Source organism: Elephantulus edwardii, unplaced genomic scaffold (genome assembly GCF_000299155.1).
Source record: "Elephantulus edwardii isolate Elephantulus edwardi_28Jun2011 unplaced genomic scaffold, EleEdw1.0 scaffold00075, whole genome shotgun sequence".
NCBI lineage: Eukaryota > Metazoa > Chordata > Mammalia > Macroscelidea > Macroscelididae > Elephantulus > Elephantulus edwardii.
Genome location: NW_006399825.1, coordinates 12,683,772 through 12,706,170, shown reverse-complemented (window position 1 = coordinate 12,706,170; position 22,399 = coordinate 12,683,772). Strand labels below are relative to the sequence as shown.

The window sequence follows — 22,399 nt, the reverse complement described above, 5'->3', positions numbered from 1 at the left end:
TCGGAACTGACCCATAGCTGAGCCTCCGGCAGGTTTTAAGGAGCTTTAAATTGCACGGGCAGAGATTATCCACCCTTCTTCTGCGGAGCAGCTAGTGTATTTCAACTGAGTGTCTTTGGGATTGCAGTGAAGCTTACCACTAGGCCACCAGAGCTCTCTGTATAACCTTTTTAGAGAGATGCTTTGATTATCACCTAGGATGGGCAGTCTGCTCTTGTGAGATTTACTAACTCCAAAAACCCGTTGGAGTGTCAGCTATGAGTTGGTTCTGACTTGACAGCACGTAACAAGTGGGTAAGGGGTTGCACTGCCAACCCAAAGGCATGAGGTTCAAATCCACCAGCTACTGTATGATTTTTGAGTTCTGAAGCCCACAGAGGGCTGTGACTCAACATCAATGAGAAGGAGGGGATTTTACAGATGAAGGACCCGCAGGTGGGGACAATTCACTCTAATACTCAGAGATGCTCAGGTAGGATGTGGTGGAAATAGGATTCAAACCTGACAAATCTGATGCTTGAACTCCTGATTATACCCAGTCTGCCATAACATCCCAGTGAGGAAGGCATGCAGTTGTGACTTCTGGGAATTCTCACTCTAGATTTAGATTCCGTTTTTCAGATTCGGCCTCTGATTTCTGCACACCCCAGTGACTTGTCTTTCAAGTAGAGACCATGTCAGTGAACAACCTGACAGAGTCAAGTTAATGAAACTCTGGGTACAACTGAGTAGACACCGCAATTCACCCAGGATCAAACATCACTGAACCGATAGGCGTAACTGTCTGCAGTGAAGCTGACCGGAGGCTCCTTCAGACCTAGTTTCATACTTTCGGGCCAGGAGGATAAACCATCAGGCTAAAGAGGCCAAATTTAAGCAGCTGACTCAGCTGCCTTGCTAAAGATGCTAACTACACACTGGGAGAAGAGACCACAGGATCCTCATGCTTTCCCCATTGCCAGTAGATGCTACTAACATTTCTATTGCTTTAGATCAAAGCAATTAAAAACAAAACAAAACAACACCTCAATAAAACAAGTCTTTTTATGGCTAAAAAAAAAGAAAGAAAAAAAATCTTAAAGCATTGTTATTGTACTTGGAACTGTGTATGTCTAAGAAATTCTTCCTTGTATGTATAGGGATAATATGCTATCACTCATAGCATGGCACTTCAAGAAAGAACTTGAAATTTTAGCTATGAATGCAACAGTATTGTTTTTCTGTTTGTGTTCCTCACACACTACACCATGTGATTACCTGATTCAAAGTGCCCAACGGGCCATCTCATCTCATTAATGCCTAGAATGTCGACATTCATTGTTCCATTTCATTTTTCACAACTTCTAGTTTTCCAACATTCATACATATTTGCAGCTGTTTCTTACTCATTTTGATAGACTTGTAACCTGGGCTCATCTCTAATACTAGATCCATGTTCCTCTATTGTTCACAGGGTTTTCAAAGGCCTGCTTTTTAAAGAACTGCGTGGCCAATTCTGCTTCCTAGTCTGTTTTAATCTGGGAGTTCCACTAAAATCTATCCACCAGGGGTGGCCTTTCTGGTATTTAAATACCAGTGGCATAACTTTCAGCACGATAGCAACCCACAAGTTACATCAGTACAGCAAACTGACAGACAAATGATGTACTAATGAGAACAATAATAAACAATAAAGAATATAGGTACCTAAGCTATAAATAGCAATATGTATTCAAATATACACACCAACAATTAAAGTCAAAAGAAGGAAATTGAAGAATTTACCATATTTTGCAGTCTAAAATGGGCCGAATATGCAATCGGGATGTGTTAATCATATCTGGTGACTGGTATGCACACTTTGGGAACAATGAAAAAGGAATGCTGGTTTGAAAGTACAGACTTAGTGACAAGTATGAGGCCAGAAATAGACTGATACAATTCTGTATGTTGATGGCAAACATCTTTTTTTAAAAAACACAAATGGCTACATTTTGTGTGTGTGTATGTTTTTAAAAAAATTTTTTTTGTGTATATATGTTCTAAGGTAAAAAAGTAAAAGCAGATTTATTAGAAAGTTACCTCCCCAAAAGGACAGTCCTTCCTGCTTGAAAGGAAATATGGAGAAGAGGCCTCTGTGTGTGTGTGTGTGTGTGTGTGTTTAAAAAACACAAACATGGGCTTTCTCTCACTGCGCAGGCGCATAAATTAAACCAAGATGGCTGCCCCCGTGAATCTGGAGTTGAAGAAGGACTTTACAGAGCTTCAAGCCAAAGTTATTGACGCGCAACAGAAAGTGAAGCTTGCAGACATACAGATTGAACAGCTAACCAGAACAAAAAAACATGCACATCTTACAGATACAGAGATCATGACTTTGGTGGATGAAACTAACATGTATGAAGGTGTAGGAAGAGTGTTTATTCTTCAGTCAAAGGAGGTAATTCACAACCAGCTATTAGAAAAACAGAAAATAGCAGTAGAAAAAAATTAAAGAACTGCAACAGAAGAAATCCTACCTTGAACGGAGTGTGAAGGAGGCCGAGGACAACATCCGGGAGATGCTGATGGCACGCAGGGCCCAGTAGGCGGCCATGAGGAGAAAGTCCCCCATGGGACCCCTCGCAGGCTCCTGTGGAAGGGGAGCCTCTGCTCTGCCCTGGTGGACACCAGCCAGTTGACCTCATCACTGCACTCTTTATACATGGCCCTGAGTTCCTCACAGATTCCAGCCCTGTATTTCTGACCCTGGCTCCTCCGCAGGACACTGTTCTCTCCCGGGATGCAGGGTGAGCTCCCAGGAGAGAGGAGGCAGGAGCCATGCAGGCAGAACTTGCCTGAGCCCACTCCTGGCACCATGCTGGCCAGATCAATAAAGGCATCTGCCCCACTCTGCTGTCTGCCTTGTTTGAGGTTGTGAACAGAGACCTGAGAAGCCATGGCCAGCTTTGTGCCTCAGCTCCTCCAGTCCATCTCCTTGGCTGGGTCCCCATCCCTTGCTTGGAAGTCAGCCCTTCCTTGGCCATTAGGATCTTGCCCATTTCCCCTTCTGGTTGTTTTAATTCTCAACTTTTAAGCTTCCATGTGTGTATATATATATATATATATGATGATGGCCAGGGTATAACTGCATATACATGAAAAGGACAGTCTGTCTAAAGATTCCTTCTCCTGCTGTTTCCCAGAGATTCCAAAAGAAAATTCCATGATAAAGCAGCAGTACCTCCAAGGATGTCTCCCTTAGGCCAGTATCATGAGGCGTGGACATCATCAGCCTGCTGTCTCCTGGGCCTGGGGACAGTGCTGTGCTGAGCTGGCTTGTGCTGCTCACAAGAGCCAGTGAACACGTTTCCAGAAATTTTGTTGCAAGCCAGCTGTTAAGATGCAGCCAATTATTATGTAAATTTACAATGAAATGATATTAAAGACAAGGATAATATTTAAAAAAAACCAAAAAAACCCCAAACCCCAACCTTTTTTTTCACTTGTTATTTGCTTGGGATTCGGTTTTTTTCCTTTTTTGCAGGGATTTTCGGGGGAGGTTCGTTTTCGGCCTTTAAACCCGGCTAGGCGGTGACTGTGGAATAAACCATCAATTACTCCTGAACAAGTTCAAATTGAGGCTGAAGAAAATGAAAATAAGTCCATGAGAACTAAAATATGATCTTGAGTCTATCCCACCTGAATTTAAAAATCATCTTAAGAATAGATTTGAAGCATTGAACACAAGTGATTGAAGAACAGATGAGTTTTGAGATGACATCAAGGATATGATCTGTGAAGAGAACAAAAATTGTCATTACAAAGAGGAGAAATAAAATACCAAAATGGATACCAGAAGAGACTCTGAAAATTGCACTAGACCACTGAGAAGTCAAAACAAAGGGAAGAGATGCTGAAGTAAAAGAGATGAACAGAAGATTTCAAAGGGCATCTGAAGAAGACAAAGCACAGGATTATAATGGAATGTGCAGAGAGCTGGAATTAGAGAATAAAAAGGGAAGAACTTTCTCAGCATTTCTCATGCTGACTGAAAAAACTGAAATACAAGTCATGAGTAGCAATATTGAGAGATGCTATGGGTAAAATATTGAATGATTCAGGAAGCATCAAAGAAGATGGAGGGAATACACAGACTCACTTGTACCAGAAAGAATTGGCTTCACACTGGAATATTTCAAGAAGTACCACATGATCAAGAGCCAGTGGTAACAAAAGAAAAATTCAAGCTGCACTTCAAGGCACTGGCAAAAAATAAGGCTCCAGGAATCAGTGGGATACCAACTGGCATGTTTCAAATGACAGATGCAGCCTTGGACGTGCTCACCAGTCTATGCTAGGAAATGTGGAGGACAGCTTCCAGGCGGACTGACAGCAAGAGATCCATAATTGTTCCCATTCCCAGGAAAGGTGATTCAACAGAATGTGGGAATTATCAAACAATGTTATTATGTAACATGCTAACAAAATATTGCTAAAGATCATCCACCTATGGCCACAACAGTACAGAGATAGATAACTGCCAGAAGTTCAAGCTGGGTTTAGAAGAGACGTGGTACCAAGTCATTGTTGATGTCAAATGGATCCTGGAGGAAAGCAAAGAATACCAGAAGAATGTCTATTTGTACTTTGTTGACTATGGAAAAAACATCTGACTATGTGGATCATAACAAATTATGGCTAATACTGAGAAGAATGGGAATCTCCGAACACTCACTTATGCTCATCAGAAAATTGTACCTAGAACAAGAAGTTGTTTTGTGACAGTGCAGGGAAACACTACATTGTTTAAAAGCAAACTATGCCAAGGTTATAGGCTCTCTCCATACCAATCAATCTGTATGCTGAGCAAATGATTTGAGTAGCTGGACTCTATGAAGAAGAATATGGCATCAGGATCAGAGGAAGCCTCATTAACAGCGCACATTATGCAGATGACACAAACTTTCTAGCTGAAAATGAAGGGGACTTGATGTTCTTGCTGCAGAAGATCAAAGAATACAGTCTTCAATATGAATTACATTTCAATCTGAAGAAAACAAAAATTCTCACCACTGGACAAATTAGGCAACATCATGATAGATGGACGGAGAAAAGATTGAAACTGTGAACTAATTTATCTTAGTTGGATCCACAACCAACACACTTGGAATCAGCAGGCAGAATATCAGGAGACATATTATACCAGGAAAGCGTCCAGTCAGGAACTTCTCCAAATTAAACTGGACCCTGAAAAAGGATGACAGAAGAATTAATGCGTTTGAACTGTGATGTTGGAGAAGAGTACTGAATACCCCATGGACTGCCAAAAGAAGAAGCAGATATATTATTGGAGAAAATGCAATGAGAGTACTCCTTGGAGGTAAAGATGACAAATCTTTGTCTTAAATACGTTGGGCATGATGCTAGAAGAGGCTATTCCTTGGAGAGGAACACAATGCTTGAATATGTGGAGGTTTGACAAAAGAGAGGAAGACCCTTAACTAGATGGATTAATACAGTGACTGAAGCAATAGTCTTAAGTGTGTCATGGATGACACAGGATGATGGCACAGGCTAGGACAGGTTCGGATCTGTTATTCATAGGGTTGCTATGAGTTGTACTCAACTCAGCACCTAAAAATAGCAAGAAGAAATAGTCAGAAAATACTTACAGACTTAATGTTCTCTAAACTCTTAACTATTCTACTAAATTTTAAAAAACTCATCAAATGAACAATATATTCCCGCTCTAAGCCATAGTGTGGTACAATGAATGAAGTAATGTGATCCTTCTATCATCTTCCTTTTTGTGATTCTAACCTGTTTTTCTATGCTTAAAAATCTCGTTCAAGGATGAGTTCGTTATTGCATTAAAATGATAGGATTAGATTGGGATACAAGTCCCAACCTCCTCAAAGCTATTACCTAAGTGGCCACCCTTGGTTCTCCTGGAGGTGAGGTTTATAGCTTCGTGCTTGTTTTCTTGGGGGCACTGCATCTAAGCTGGTCTGTGGCGCTGACAGTGGATAGCGGACAACATCAGCCTATCAGCTCCTAGCCCATAGCTCACCAGTCTCTGCCACTATATACACTGGCTCACATCATCCACAATCTTGTAATTTCTCTGATGACTTTTTATTATTTTCTGTGAGACCTTCCATCAAATCACAGGACCTAAGGACATGGACAGGAGGAATAATTCAAGTTGGAGAAAACGGAAGTTTGGATGTCTGGAATATTGCTAACCTCTAGTCTTTTATGAATTATTATAAAAGAAATAATTTATGCACATGAATTTACATTTGCTTTTGCCTTAACTGAATAGTCTCTGGAGAAATGGCCAGTTTGAAGATTTGTTTCAAGACCATATGAGTTAACTACACAGGACCAGGATAACGACACTTTGGGTATAATAGAGTTGTTGTTGTTGATTGCCTTTGAGTCAAGCATGACTCATAACGACCCTATGAACAAGAGGCTTGAAGCCCCTCTACAACTATAGACATTTATCAAAGTTCATAGAGTTTCTGGAAGCAAGTTATTTAGGAAGCGGATGCCACTCCTGCTTCCAAACCTGTCATAGAATGTTATTGATTGAGTCACCTGTGATGCATAGTAACCCTATGTACAGCAGCTCTGAACCCTTCCCTGTCCTGAGCCAGTCTCACTAACTCTGACACACCAACCCCCATTGCCACTGTTACTGTATCAATAGAGTTGACACAAAAATTCCCCGAGGGCTTCACATAACTGAACAAATACACTTCACTGTAAGGAATGGAGTTCACAGAAGGTATCTTAGGCTTGGAATGGTCAGGTCACACTTGGTTCTTCAGTAGTAATTCAGCAAAATAAATACTGGAAACCTGTTGAATATTTTGCTTCTGATTTGTGCCTGGGCAACAGGGCGACAACAGGGAGACAGGAGAGGGGACAAGGGGAGAAGGGGAGATTTCAAATACAAAGAGGTTGGAGGCATAGAGAAAAGTGAGAGCTAGTGAGAGTGAGGACATACTCAGCCTTTCAATCTTCAGAGAGCGGAAGATAGCTGGGACACATAGAAAAAGTGAAGAAGACATGCTGGGTGTATGGATTCAGCTTGGAATAAAAACCAAGGTAACCAACAGGCTCTAAGGCCTCTCTTTTGTTTTCTGGTGTAAGTTCTTTTTAATTATGATTGTAAGAAAATTTTACGAAAAGGTTAGTCTTTCATTCATTTATTGTTGTACACTTTTCTCCTTCCCTCTCCCTTCCGCCTTCCATAGACCACTTTGCAATGCACATTTTGTTCCAGATTGTTGTCATACATATAATGACTAATCATACATTCCTCTCAGACAGTTCTTCCCTTCTTCTGTTCTAATGCAGTGTTCATTATCTATCCACTCTTTTCATATTCTCCTCACAATTCCCCATGTCAATGTTTCTTTCATAACAGCGATGTTTTGCAATATTTGGCCTTTTGTGATGAGATACTTCACTCAGCATAATAACTTCCAGGCTCATGCATGTTGTGCAGTATTTTACAAGTTCCTTGTTTTTCATTATTGTATAATATTCCATTGTGTGAATGTCCCATGGTTTTCCCCTATCTATTCATTTGTTGATGGGCACTTAGTCTTCATCCATCTTTGTTATTGTGAATAATGTAACAATAAACATGAGTGTGCATGTATCTGTTTGAATCAAGGCTTTGGGTTCTTTAGAGGATATTCCCAATAGTAGACTTGCTGGGTTGAATAATATTTCTATTTCCAATTTTTTTTAGTAAGAACCAGGCTACCTTCCATAGTGGTTGTACCATTTTACATTCCCAGCAGCAGTGAATAAGAGTTCCAATATCTCCCCACAACTTTGCCAATATGTGCAAATATTACCAAGGCTGTTGGCTGCCTTGTTAAATTTTGCTATTGTTGAAAGTTGTTTTCTCAAGGCTAGTTCATAAGTGAAGTTGTGAAAGTTAATTCTCATCTTTGCCAGAGCTGCTGTCCATGCTTTGGTCAGTGTTTCTCCCCCCTAAAGAGGACTGGCTGAGGAGAAAAGTGGGAGCTGACTCTAAAGCTATGTGCCCTGTTCGTAAGGGTTGAATTGTGCTCCCAGGAAGATTGTTATGTTCTAACTATCGTTTTTGTGAACAGTCTTTGTTTCTCAATTTCTGGTAGCTCTAGGTGTTCCTGGGTTTGTAGGTAGATCCTCATATGCTGTCTCTACCTTTTGTGTGACTCTTGTTTTTGCATCTCTTCTCCTGTTTATCAAACATCGCATAAAAGTGATTAAGATCAGCTGGTGTAGTGCATGTGTATTGCACTGTCAACCAAAAAGGTGGTGATTTGAATGCACCAGCTGCTCTCTGGGAAACAGTGTCCTCCAGTACAGATGTACAGCCTCATGAGGGTCACTGTAGTTGGAATAAAGTGGAGGGGAGTGGATTTGGTTGGGTGATTGGACACATTTTACATCCTTTGGACATGTTGCAAGGAGGGACCAGACATTGGAGAGGGACATCATTTTTGGGAGAGTAGAGGGACAGCATAAAAGAGAAAGATCCTGGAGAGATGGATTGACTCAGTGACTAGAGTAATGGGGGTAGGTATGTCAGAGACAATAAGGTTGGTTTAGGGTAGAGCAGGGTTAAGAGTTGTTGTACATAGGGTCCCTATGAGTTTCAAGTGACTCAATAGCACATAATAACAATAACAACATGACTTAACTAATAGTAACATCAAAGATAGTCCCTGTTTACAAACAGCTCTTCAGCCCTGTTCATAGCCTGAATTTGGGTGTACAGCTTACAGAGCTATGAGAAAATAAGGTTCTGTTCTTTAAAGCAACCAGCATTGTGATATTTTGCTATGGTTGCCCTAGGAAAGTGTGACATCTGTGAGGCTGAATCTGCCAAGAGGAAGGAATACCTTTCCCCCTTCTTACTGAAGACCTGTCACCCTGGAAGTCCAATGGACTGTGTCCTGACCACATGTCCAAATTTAGGTCGAGCTCCATATAGCTGGTTGGTAACTTGACCTTTCTATTTCTGTTGCTCTCAGCCTACTTTGTCTGCATGTCTACTTTTTCTCCTTTGCTGAACTATCTAGAAGTGGAATGTATGCTAAGTGGCAAGCGATTTCATACCTAACCTCTTCTAGGAAGACTGATGTTTTAAGACAATCATAAAGGTATTGGTGAAAGTGAGGGTGGGAGGCAGGATATCTGCCTTCTCTGCATTGTGTTTATAACACTAGATGTTTTACAGAAGACTAGTTCTCTGTCTCTGGATTAAAAAAAAGTTATTATTAATTTCAATGAAAATTTAGAGACTTTGGATTTCCATTCCTTCATTGTTGCACTTGCCTCTGGATTTGAAAGGGTGTGTTCTTGATGTGTATGGACAAAAAAAGTATGAGAAGAGAAATTTAACCAACACCGATGTCCTTAGTAGTCTCTAAGAACCTCTCCAAAGTGCTAAAGAGTAAGGGTGTCAGTTTAAAAGCGAAGGTACGTCTGATCCAAGCTGTGGTCTTTTAGATTGCTTGCTCTGCATCTGAAAATTGGACAATGTGTAAGGATGATAGAAGAATAATCAATGCCTTTGAGTGGTGATGCTGGAGAAGAGTACTGACTATCTCATGGACTGCCCTCAAACAAGTCTGTGTTGGAGGAAGTACAAGTAGGGTGCTCCTTGGAGGCAAGAAAGGCGACACCTCACCTCACATACTTTAGGCATGTTGTTAGGAGGGCCAGTGCATGGTAAAGGACATCATTTTTAGAAGGGTGGAGGGGTCAGTGTAAGAAAGGAAGAACCTAACAAAATAGGTTAATGTGTGACTAGGTTCAAGAACATCAGATGTGACGAGGACGACACAGGAGAGGGCGAGGTTCAGATCTGTTGTTTGTAGGGTCGTGAAGTCGTAATTGATGAAACCTAACAACGACAACAGCAGAAGCCTTTGGATCTTTTTTTCCTTCCAATTTCTTCAGTTGCTTTTCTGTGTCTTTCCTTTCTGCATGCCTGGTAAATATGAACATCTTCCACGAGAATGGAAGTTTCCTTTGTTTCTGTGATAAATAAATGTGTTCAAGAAGCAACCCGATCATTCAATTTTCCCCTAAAGATGGGTGAAATCTCCTTCTCCTCCAGTTTCAGTAACTGAAGAAAATGAATGTCAGGGAATAAGATGCTGAATTTCAGATCATATTTTTAAGCTGCTGAAAACATCACCTTTGCTCTGATGATCTGTTTAGCTAATAGAGATTTGTCCCGTGAACCAGAACGTAAAAATTCTGCATCCCTGAATTTGAGTTTTGATAGACTGGACAGTCTAAATCTCCCTCTGCTTCTGTTTTCTGTCTTGTTCACGCTAAGATAGATTTTGTTATTGTTTGAGCTCCAGGTCTTTGCGTACTTTTCTTCTAAATCACACATTAGAGGAGGAGGAAGAGAACTGCCAACAAGCCGCATGATATAAAATATAACTCTATCCGAACGGAAACCCTCTTCGGATGCATAGATAAAGGATTTGGAAGGAATGCCCGTGCTGTTTCAGGCTTGTCATGCAAATCCATGTTTTGTGTAACAGTTGGATGACAGTCTCCCAGGAGGGGTGTCACGGCTGCTGAGCCTTCCCCAGGAGTGACACTGGAAGAGAATCTTGGCCTGGCTCCTGATCAGAATGACCATCCAGCCGACAACTGCTGAGATGGTGGTGGAGGAGACTTCCTGCCTGACCCAGAGGGCCTATGGGGAGCTAACGTTGCCAGCTCCATGCCTTCTCGGGCTGCATTTATTTAGACTTCCTGGACTGTGACTAATAAACCTGGTTAACAACCCGGTTGGCAAGTCTTTGTTGAACCTAGCAGAAATAAAATAGAATAGGTTGAACTACTACCAGGGAAAGAAAGCTCACTAATTCTATCCATTTTATGGAGCTGCTAGAAGCAAAGAAAAATGGATCAGAAAAATAAATGTCACTCTTTTCTGCTAATCCCCTCACTGGTATCAAGTCTCAGGGCTGGGAGTCCTGCTATGGATCAGGAGTTGCAGAACTTGACCCTGGAGGCTGGTGAGCTCACGTTCTTGGTTACACCTACATTCTTAACATTCAGCAGAGGTGGAAAAATCATGATGTTTCTGCTACAGAATGGAGCAATCATATACAGAGAGAGTGTGTGTTTATGTGCCTGAGAGTTTTAGAGGGAGAGAGAAAGAGAGGAAGAGGGACAGGAAGAATGTATGCATGACTTATAGAAGGCAGGGAGGCAGGCCAGGGAGAGATGCTTAATAGTTATCCAAGCATTTTTAAACAAACCATAAAATCGTATTGACCAAAGGCCTAGTGGGCATTCTCCATGTCTGAGCGCCTTCTGGTACGTTTTTCCCAAGCAGGGGATTTATTAGCTAAGATCCACACACTGAAGTCAGCAGAGGTCCAGGGGGTTCTGGTGAACGTGTGCATTCAGGTTGGCCCTCGCTGTTCTTAGGTAACCCCTCAGACAGCAACTGTCCAAGGTTTCTATTCCGGCACCTTCAAGCGTTTTGTGTTCTGCTCTGCTCTGAGTTCCCCCACTCTGCAAACAAGGGGGCAGCTGGCTCGTCACCGGAGGATGATATACTATCCCTGTTGTTAGCACAGGCAACCTTGAGATACGTGGGAAAGAATTTCCAGAGAGGCCACGGTGAGAGAATGAGCCGCGTCCACCCCTCATCTTGGCAGCAAGACTGTTTCCTGAAACAGTTTGTGCTGCACGAAATTGTAGTTTATGGAGTGTGTTTTGTTGATTCAGCCATAAAAATGTGACCCACAATATGTTTGAGCTCTGTTCCTTTTTTATATTGAAGAATATGCCTTCACAGTGAATCGAGCTTCTTCCAAAGAAAGGCTTTTGTGAAATTCTGGTAGGTTTTAGTGTTTGCCTTGTGGGGGAGGAGGAGGTGGTTTCAACAAAGTCCAATTTTGCTATTTAGAACATGATTATCGTTTAACTGTAAGATCAACTGCTAATGGATACCTGCGATTTAGGAGTAACAACCAGGGCTGGTGATGAATGAGGCTGAATGATGGCCTTCAAAGTTTGCAGGTCCTAATCCAAGGAACATGCAGATGCTACTTTATTTAGAAAGTGGTGTTTTCAGCATGATTAAGAATCTTGACATGTGGACATTATTCTGGATAATCTGTTGTGTTAGGTGCTGTCGAGTTTAGTACAACTCATAACGAGCCCATGAACAAAAAATCTGAATCCTGTTCTCTCCTGCGCCATCCTCACACTTCCTGACACAAAGCCCATTGCAGCGGTCACCATGCCAGTCCACCTGGTCTAGGGTATTCCTCTCCTTTGCCGACCCTCCACCTTTCCCAGAATCATATCCCTCTCCAAGGAATAGTCCCTTCTACCAAAATCTCAAAGTATGTGAAGCGATGCCTCATCATTTTTGCCTCTAAAGAGCATTCCAGCTGCACTCTCCAAGACATATCTGTTTGTTCTCTTGGTTGTCCCTGGGATGTCCAGTGATCTTCTCCAACACCACAGCTCAAAGGTGTCAATTCTTTTCCTGTCATCCTTATTCATTGTCCAGTTCTCAGACGCATAACAAATGATCAGAAAAATTATGGCCTGAATCAGACTCACCTTTGTCCTCACACTGACATAATTATTCCTCAATAATTTGGAGTAATAATCTGGATAATCTGAGTGGACCCTAAATGCATTCATAAGTATTGGTTTAAGTGAGAGGCAGAGAGTGATTTCAAACAGACAGAAGAGGAAACAATTTAATCTTGGAGATTAGATGTGGCTGCAAGCAAAGGAATATAGGCAGCCACCAGGAGTCAGAAGTGATAAAGAATAATTTCTCTCCTTAGAGCCTCTGGAGAGGGTTAGTTCTACTTGCACTTGATTTTGAAGAGGGTTCTGGTGGCCTAGTAGGTAAGAAGCCGCAATGCCAACCCAGAGGCAGGCAGTTCAAATCCACCAGCTACTCTGATTTACTGCTTCTGAAACGCCACTGGAGGGTCAGCTGTCTTCCAATCTGACAGCAATGAGTTGTTGTTTTGCACATTGATTTTAGCCCAGTGATGCTGATATCAGACTGTGGCCTCAATAGTGTTTTTGTTGTAAGCCATCAAATTTGTGATATTCTGTTACAGCAGTCACAGGAAAGTAAGATCGGTATTCTCTTTGTTCATTTTATCTGTGTTGTCTGTCATCTCTATCTTCATCATGTTGTTGTTATGTGCCGTTGAATCCCCTGTGACTCATAGCAACCCTATGTTGCTAAACCCTGCTCTATCCTGTGCCAGTCTCATTGTCTCTGAAATCCCTACCACCATTACCCCAGTTACTGAATCAATCCAACTAATTGAAGGGCTTTCTCTCTTGCACTGTCCCTCCACCCTCTCAAGCATGATGTCCCTCTTCAAAGACTGGTCCCTCCTTGCAACATGTCCAAAGTATGTCAGATGAAGCCTCAGAATCCTTTTCTCCAAGAAGGAGCCTGTTCTGTCTCACCCTCTCTAGGATGAACCTGTTTGTTCTAATAGCAATCTATCATATAGTCAATACTCTTCTCCAGTATCACAGCTCAAAGGCATCAATTCTCCTTCTATCATCCCTAGTCATTGTCCAGCTTTCTGATGCATAACAAGTAATTGCGAAGACTGTGGCCTGGATCAGGTGCACCTTAGTCCCCAGACTGACATTGTTTCTCTTCAGTACTTTGGAGAGGTCTCTTACAGCATACTTTCCTAATTCAATTTATCTTTTAATTTCTTGGCTGCTGGCACCAAGATTGTTGATTGTGGAGCCAAGCAAATGAAAGCTGTTAACAATCATCTGTTTATCTAGTGAGTGTGAGATTTTCATCATAATCATCTATCTAGATGAGAAGCCACATTGTAAGAATTGCGGAGAAGCTCTTTTCCTTAAGCATTTGTAATCCAAGTGTCTAGGCTAAATACAAGAGTTATGAGGTCATAAGACACTGATCTTGGTTCCGGACTTTGTGCTTCAAATAACTTCTTGGAGACTTAGTCCTTTGAGAATGAGTGGGTTGATCTATACGGGAGTGGGTGCCTAGAGAAAGGGTCTAATACTCTAGGCACATTGTAGCTCTCATCTAGATTTGTGTAGCTATAGACACAAGATAATCTGACTGCTTCCTCATCTATGGAATGAACTAAATGTTTTTAGGCGACAAAGCAGGAAGAAGCAACTTTTGTCTCGATGAAACAAGGGAATCAGTAAGGGTGAGGTGGGATTCAGGTCTAGACTTTGAGGATGGACTGTTGTAGGACAGACAGAGATGGCAGAGGTTGGGACCAGGGTCTATTCTCCTGTGAGATGAAAAGAAGGAAGACTAAAGAAAAGGCCGCGATGTTTTCACAGCCTGGAAGAGGATTTGAGGGACACAAGAGATAAAGCAGGAAAGACAAGTCAGGGCTAGGTGGAAAAGGGATCTTCAAGACGCAGAGGATTTATTCACAGCTCCATAGCTCCAGCAAGGCCAATTAAGTCACAGATAATTAAGTCTGCTAGAAGCATGAGCGAATTCTTGGCACGTGTTGCTGAGTGGAGTGGGAGGTGAAAAGAGTCTCCCACTTGCAAGGTGTCAGGTAAAGGAATGGCCAACACTCATGACTAGTCTTAGATGAAATATTAATCAGAGTCTGGTAATTCGGGGCCAGGTTTTATAGTAATCGGAGTGGCGCCTTCTTTATCTACAAGGGAATCATTTTGCCCTGCCTTCAACCACAGTTTTGGAATCTGTGCTATTTAATGCATTAAAATACGCCCATTAAATAGGTCAGTTATGCCAGCAGGCCTGGAAGAAACACAGAGAAGAAACGAACCTTTAATAAAGCAAATCCCTCTCACCTAACTTGTTGGGTGTTGGAATTCTCACTATAGTCAGGTTTCTGGGATTTGGGTCTCTGACCCAGCTGAGGAAGGAATTTACACATTTTAAGGGCTTCGAAAAGGGTAACGGGTATAACAAGAAACTATTTAGGTGCTGAAACACTGGGGAAAAACCAGCATCCTACACATTGACATAGCCAAATTGTCATCACCAAGCAAAGGATCCATGGGTAGATCTATCCTTACAAAAAGGAAGACTCAGAAGAGGCCTCTCATTTCTCATTGGGAAAAAAAAACTTCCACCCTTAGTTACTTGGTAATATATTGAGATTCATTTACTTTATTACCAGTGGATAGCATTTCCTAGTTGGGTTGGTGTCTCAGATGTTTGGTGGAGAAGGGTGAGGAAGCCAGACACTGACACGTCCACATGGGAATTTGATGAGGGAAGATTTGGCTTAAGTCATAGCAGATTCAATATTCTAAACACAGGATTGAATCTGAAATTGGTGGAGTTTCCACTGAGATGTTTTGAGTGGGAGGCAATTTCACTCTTCTCCTGCTCAGCTAAAGGTAAGGGATAAAAACAAAAGGCTTTATTTACAGCGGAGGTGGGCTGTTTGGAAGAAGGGGGAGTGAAGATACTTTTAGTGAAAGATTAGGCTAAATTGGTGGCAGTGCTTCTTGGGGAAGCTCTGTGGGGGCGTAAGTGACAGATTAAGGAAAATTCAGGAGACGTTTCCACTTTCTTTTTTCCTGGCTGCTTATCTCCATTTATTTGCCTTGTTTGATTTTCAGATTTTTCTTCTTGGTGGACTTCTTTTTGGGATCAGGATTTCATATTCTAGAACAAATCTGAATAGTCTGAGTTGTGATACATCCCAAGAACCTGATCTTTTGTAATATCCAGGATTTCCTTCAACTTTCAGGACTTGTTATATGCCATCGAGTTGGAATCTACTTATAACCCATCATCCTGGGTGTTTTCTGAGGCTGTAACTCACACGGGTGGAGACTGCCCATCTTTCTCCCTCAAAGCAGCTTGTGGACCCAAGCCTTTGGTTGGCAGTGTAATTTCTTACTGGACCACCAGATCTCCCACTTGATGGAAGTTCAAAATAATTAGCTTAAAAAAGAATAATTAGTCAGAAAGAGTATGTATCATATTTCATTTATGTAAGGCTCCAGAAAATACAAAATCATTTAGGTAGACAGAAAAAAGCAGATTAGTAGTTGCTGGAGAATGGGCTGGGAGGAGATGGGTATTAAGTGGGTGTGGGGTACTTTTCTGATATTGATGAATTTGATATATCTATATTGTAATGATGGTTTTATAGGTGTAACATATGTAAAATTTATTAAACTATATATTTCAAATATGTGAGATATCTTTGGCTTGGTGCTATAAAGAAGCAAAAAAGAAGTAAATACATATGTTGTTGTGTACTGTCGAGTTGGAACTGATTCATAGCTGACCCTCTAGCAGGTTTTCAGAGGCAGTTAATTGCACAAGAGGAGATTGCCTATCCTTCTCCCTCAGAGCAGCTGGTGGATTTGAACCTTGTGCCTTCAGGATTGCAACGCAGCTTCTTATCACTAGGCCACCAGTGCTAGTGGCATCCAATTCCTAAATAACCTGCCTCTGGAAACTCTATAAACTTTGATAAATGTTGATAGTTGTAGAGGGGCTTCAAGCCTTTTTTTCATCGGGTTGCTATGAGTCATGCTTGACTCAAAGGCAATCAACACCATATATTTATATAGGTGCGGTTCAGTCAGAACCAACTCAAAGCTGACTCTCTAGCAGGTTTTCAGAGACAAGGAGAGATTGTCCATCTAGGTCCTTTAGAGCAGTTGGTAGATTGATTTTAACCTCATGCCCCTTTGGGTTGGTAGTGCAATTCTTTACTCACTAGGCCACCAAAGTTATCTCTTTCTATCTCTGTCTATGTATCCATCTTTTTTGTTTATTTTGATAGTTTTTGTGTATTTTCTGATTGGAATTGACTAATAGCTGACCCTCCAATGGATTTTCAGAGGCAGTTAATCACACAAGAGGAGCTTGCCCATTTTCTTCCATGGAGCAGCTGGTGGATTTGAACCGTAGTCTTTTAGGTTGACAATGCAGCTGCACATACAGAGATAGAGATATACACATATGTGAATGAGAGAGAATGAAGTCTTCAGGACATGGTCACAGGGTGGTGGTTTTAGTTAGGTGCCATCAAGTCAACTGTGACTCACAAGGACCTTGTAAACAACAACTCTGCACCTTGCCCTGTCTAGAACCATCCCAATGAACTTTCTGCCCAAGTTCATTGTTACAGTTACTGTGACAGTCATCTTGTTGAAGGTCATCCTCTCTTTAGAAGACCCTCTACCTTTTCCATCACAATCTCTTCTTCTGGAAGGACTGGCCCTTCCTGGCAATGTGCCCAAAGTATGTGAGATGAATATTCATCATCCTTGCTTCCAAGGAACACCATATTTGCACCTGCTCCAACGCAGATTTGTTTGTTCTTTTGGTGGTTCATATGATAGTCAATACTAATCTCCAAATCTATAATTCAAAGGTGTTAATTCTTTCTTAGTCATTGTCCAACTTACTGATGCATAGGAAGCAATTGCGAATACCGTGGCTTGGATCAGGCACACCTTGGTGTCTAAATGAATATCCTTGGTTTTTAGCAATAATATGTGGTTGTAGAAGCTGGGAAGGCTGAAGACTGTGGGTCAGACACCAGGCTCAAGGCTTCTCCTGACTCACATAGCTATAGTGGCTGATGAACCCAAGGTCAGACAACAGGCTGCTGGCTGATGTGTTGGTGAGGCTAATAGATCCCAAGAACTGGAAGTTCGATAATGAGGAACCAGATGCAGCATCCAGGGTCAGTGGACTTTGACCAATAGTTACATCATGGGAAGGTGATTGCACAATTTCACAACTGCCAAGTTACATCATGACATAAGTGCCTACCTTCACCATCATACAGCTGCCAAACCACTCAGAATTATGGCCGAGCCAACTGGTCACACAACTTTGACCGTCACATGAAGTTTACATAATTTAAACCTCAATAAAATAACACCTCGCTCTTACCACATCAACTAGTCATACATGGGAAAAGGCAATGAAGAGAGAAAGAATAAAATATTAGCATGGTTGAGTGCTGAGATAGAGGAGCTGTAGAGAAGGACATTCCAACTCAGCTTTGGAGGATGTTTTTGTTTCGTCCTCAAGTCAGAACTGACCCATACCTAATCCACCAGTGGGTTTTCCGAGGCAATAAATCTCTCCAGTTGAAATTACCCATCCTTTTCCTACAGAGAAGCTGGTAGATTCAAATCTTGTGACTTTGGGATTGTAAAACAACTTCTTACCACTAGGCCACCCGAATTTAGGAAGATGCTGTTGTTGTTATGTGCCAACAAGTTGCTTGTAACCCAAAATACAAGAGCCCTGAACTCTGCTCTATCTTGAGCCAATTTCATTGTTTCTGACACACTTACCCCTATTACCCTAGTCACTCAATCCGTCTAATCCAGGGTCTTCCTCTCTTGTGCTGTCCCTCCATCCTCCCAAGCATGATGTCCCTCACTGAAGACTGGACCCTCCTTGTAACATGCCCAAAGTATGTCAGACAAAGCTTCAAAATTTTTGCTTCCAAGGAGCAGCCTGGTTTCACCATCTCTAGGATGAGCCTGTTTGTTCTCTTAGCAGTTCATGGTATATTCAATACTCTCTTCTCCAGAACAACAACTCAATGACATTGATTCTTGTTCTATTTGGATGCACTCACCAGGCTGTGCCAAGAAATCTGGAGGAAACCACCTGGCCAACTGACTGAAAGAGATCCATATTTTTTCCTATTCCCCCCACCCCCCCAAAAAAAGATGACCCAACACAGTGTGGATATTGAATAATATCATATGCAAGCACGATCCTGCTGAAAATGATCCAACTGGAACAGCATATTAACAGAGAACCACCAGATGTGCAGGCTGGGCTTAGAAGAGGCTGTGGCACCAGGGATATTATAACCAATGATAGATGGATTTTGGCTGAAAGCAGAGGGTACCAGAGGAATGTCTAACTGTGTTCCATTGATTATGCAAAGGCATTTGACTGTGTAGACCACAACAAACTGTGGCTGACTCTGAGAAGAATGAGAATCCCAGGACACTTGATCATGCTTATGAGAAAGCTATACTTAGACCAGGAAGCAGTCTTCAGAACAGAACAAGGAAACATTGCATGGTTCAAAATCAGGAAATGTGTGCATCCTATCTTCATATCTTTTCAATCTCAATGTGGAACAGATCATCCAGTAAGCTGGGCTCTATGAGGAGGAATGTGGTATGAGGATTGGAGGAAGACTCATCTACAACCTGCGTTATGCAGACGACACAACCAGACTTGCTGAAACTGAGGAGGGCCTGAGACATTTGCTGCAGAAGGTCAAGGACTGCAGCCTTCAATATGGATTGAAGCTCAACATCAAGAAGACAAAGATTCTCACCACTGGGCCAATTGGCATCATCATGATGGACAGTGAAGAGATGGAGATTGTTAGTAGCTTTCTCTTGCTTGGCTCCACAAATCAACACTCTTGGTACCAGCATCCAGGAAATCAAAAGACTAATTACATTGGGAAAATCTGCTGTCAGAGACCTCTCCAAAGTACGGAAGAGCAACGATGATCATCTGGGAGCTAAGATGCACCTGATATAGGCCATGGTCTTTTAAATTACTTGCTATGCATCAGAGAACTGGACAATGAATGACTAAGGATGATAGAACATTGGAGGATAAACTTAAAAAACCCACACCAATTGCTCTTGAATACAGCGACCTTCCTTTGAGTTTCTGAGGTTGTAATCTCTATAGGAAGACAATGTCCTTCTTTGCATAGCATGACCAGGGAGTTCCTACTAGCAACAGTTAGCAATCTGTCATGCCCCATATTATGCTACCAGAGCTCTTTCAGTTTATGTAGGCCAGTGTGTCTGTGCCAGGTACTACACTTGTCATTGGTAATGAGAAGGTCTCCCACCTCGTGCTCACCTCCTCTTTGGCCAGGTTCAAGTTATCCATGGACAGAAAGAAAAATATTTATAGCTATATGCACTGTCCTGGAATCAATAACCTTATGACCTCTTCTGTTTAGTCTATATGCGTATCGTACATTTTCTGATGACAGTGACTGGCCTGAGTCTCTAGCTCCCAAACTTTTTGTCTGGGTTGCCTTTTGATTGCTCCTTTTTTTGCAAAGACTGTTGCTCATGTGCTGAGAGATGAGGAAAAAGGAAAGTCTCTCAAATTCTTGATCCAACAGCTCTCAGAAGAAAAGACATAGGCATTGACGCTTTATAGTAAGACTTTCTAATTTGTTCCTAATATACTTATCTGGTGACTCATATGTCCCAGGTGCTGTATTTGTCGCTGGTAATAAGATGGCTCACAGGGTGGAATAGGTATTTCATGCTGCTTACTCTTTAAGGCTAGTTGTTACTATTGCATTGATTCTGCCTCAAATCAGGTTAGAAAAACTCTGTGTAGTCTCCTTGCCTGTAATTTTAACGGAAGCCTGACTGCCAGCCTTCTCCTTCTCTGATCCTGCTAGGTAAGTTAGCACAACTTCTAAACAGCCACATTCTCTGCCACGACAGTCCCCACTTACAGTGACCCTCCATTGGATTTCCAGAACTATTGATCTTCATGGGAGGAGACTGCCCTCTTTCTCCAGTGGAGGAGTTGGTGGCTTCAATTGGTAGAGACGCACAGCCTGTTGTTATAAGTGCAACATGCCGAGGACCTGTTTAAGGCAAGAGAGGTGACAGATCACCAGGAGGTTACAGTGTAGGTTCTCTGCATCTACAGGAAGTCATGGAAGCAAAGAAATGATAACCCAGGTCTGGGAGGTAATGGGAGATTCTAAGGGAAGACACACTTCCCTTTATCAAAATATGGAAGGCAACATTTTACAAGTGTGAAATGGGTACTAATCCAGAGGAAAAAACAGAGCAGAGGGATCTGGGAGGACAGTGCTTGATGTTAGAACCTAGAGCAGGCACTGGGCTGAATGACTTACGGAAGAGGGTGATGGGTTTTTTTTTTTAGAATGAGTGGCACTACTGAACACGCAGGCCTGGCATGGTGGCACTCACTGATTGTGGTGCCAGGCAGTTGAACCTCTAAGTGCAATCAGTCTGAGGACCCAGTGACAAAGGAATGAACACTGGTGTGACCTGAAAGCAGAAAATAGGTGATGTGAACACATTCACTCTTTTTTTTTTAGGTGGGATTGCCAAGAAGTCTAAGGAAAAATAAGAGTTGACCATAGCAAGGTCAATACAGACCATAGACTCTGAAGGAGGAAGAGAAAGCCCTACTCAGCTGGTTTTGAGATTTATGAATGACAGAAGGTTGATCAGAGGAAATGAACCCTCCGGGGTCCATCCCTGAAGTGTCTCTACCATTGGTAGCAATGCTCACTCTGTGGTCTGAATACGGTTGTAATCGGGTGACCACGACAATGACATTAGTCTGCCATGGCCTCCACGCTAATGTGGCTTCTATGTGGGGCCCAGACGGGAGGCAAAGGCTGCTCCCAAGGAGGGGGTGGGGAGCTCTCTCTCCCATTGCCCACATGCTGCTGTTTCTGTTATCAGGATGGTCACTCTCTGTGGCTAATGAAAAACATCTCTCTGGTCCAAACATGACCTTGAGGTTTATCTAAATCGTTTGTTGCTCAGCAGAACAACATATATCAGAAGTGAAGTATATGCCAAAAGACACTTCTAATGCACCATTTATCTCTTCTGTAATTGATTCTCATGCAGGACAAATACCCTGTGGGGATTCACAGAGGACTTAACACACTCTGCCATTATGATGACATCATCTCACACACAGCAGCCCCTGGATGCCTGGGAGATGACAGGGCCCTTTCTCTAAGTGTTATGCGAAGAACCATATTTAACGATGGGATTACAAAGAGTAACTGTTCCAGGCAGGCTCTCCTCCATCCCGTTTCCGGCTGCTCTGTCAAGCGAGCACCACACACAATCAAAATAGAATTATTTCAAAATCCATACCCAATTGATCGCTCCTGGCCAAAAGCAGGCACGCAACACTACATGCCCATCGACTTTTGGTTTGGGTCAGTGTTGAGATTTACTGTCTCCAGGCACATATTGAATTGAATGACGCTTGGGTCAGTTAGGCCCTTCTGAGTCAATAAATCTAAGTGTTGACTTTGGGAGGAGTCAATGGCCATTGCTTTGTGGCTTGTGAGCAAGTGCTTGTGTAAGCTGCTCTCTTTAAAGACTGAAGAGGTGGTCGAGAATGAAAAGAAACTTAGGTGAGAAACTTCTAGGACCCAAGAGTCTCAAAGAAAGCACACAAATACAGTAAAACTCACAAATAGCGTTGCCAGGGGATGCTCCCAAGTGTCATGGAAGTAGGTTAAGCAGCTACCTTCCTTTGAACAACACACTAGGAAAGAAAAGATTCCCACACATGAAAACCATTACGTGCAATTATACATCAAGGGAACATTAATTACATAATTATTGCAAATGGCCC

General features: G+C 42.1%; 1 pseudogene; it reads left to right on the top strand.

The window, feature by feature from the left end:
• The first annotated feature begins 2,197 nt into the window (after nucleotides 1–2,197).
• Nucleotides 2,198–2,567, top strand: LOC102871368 (annotated as a pseudogene).
• The last annotated feature ends 19,832 nt before the right edge of the window (nucleotides 2,568–22,399 follow it).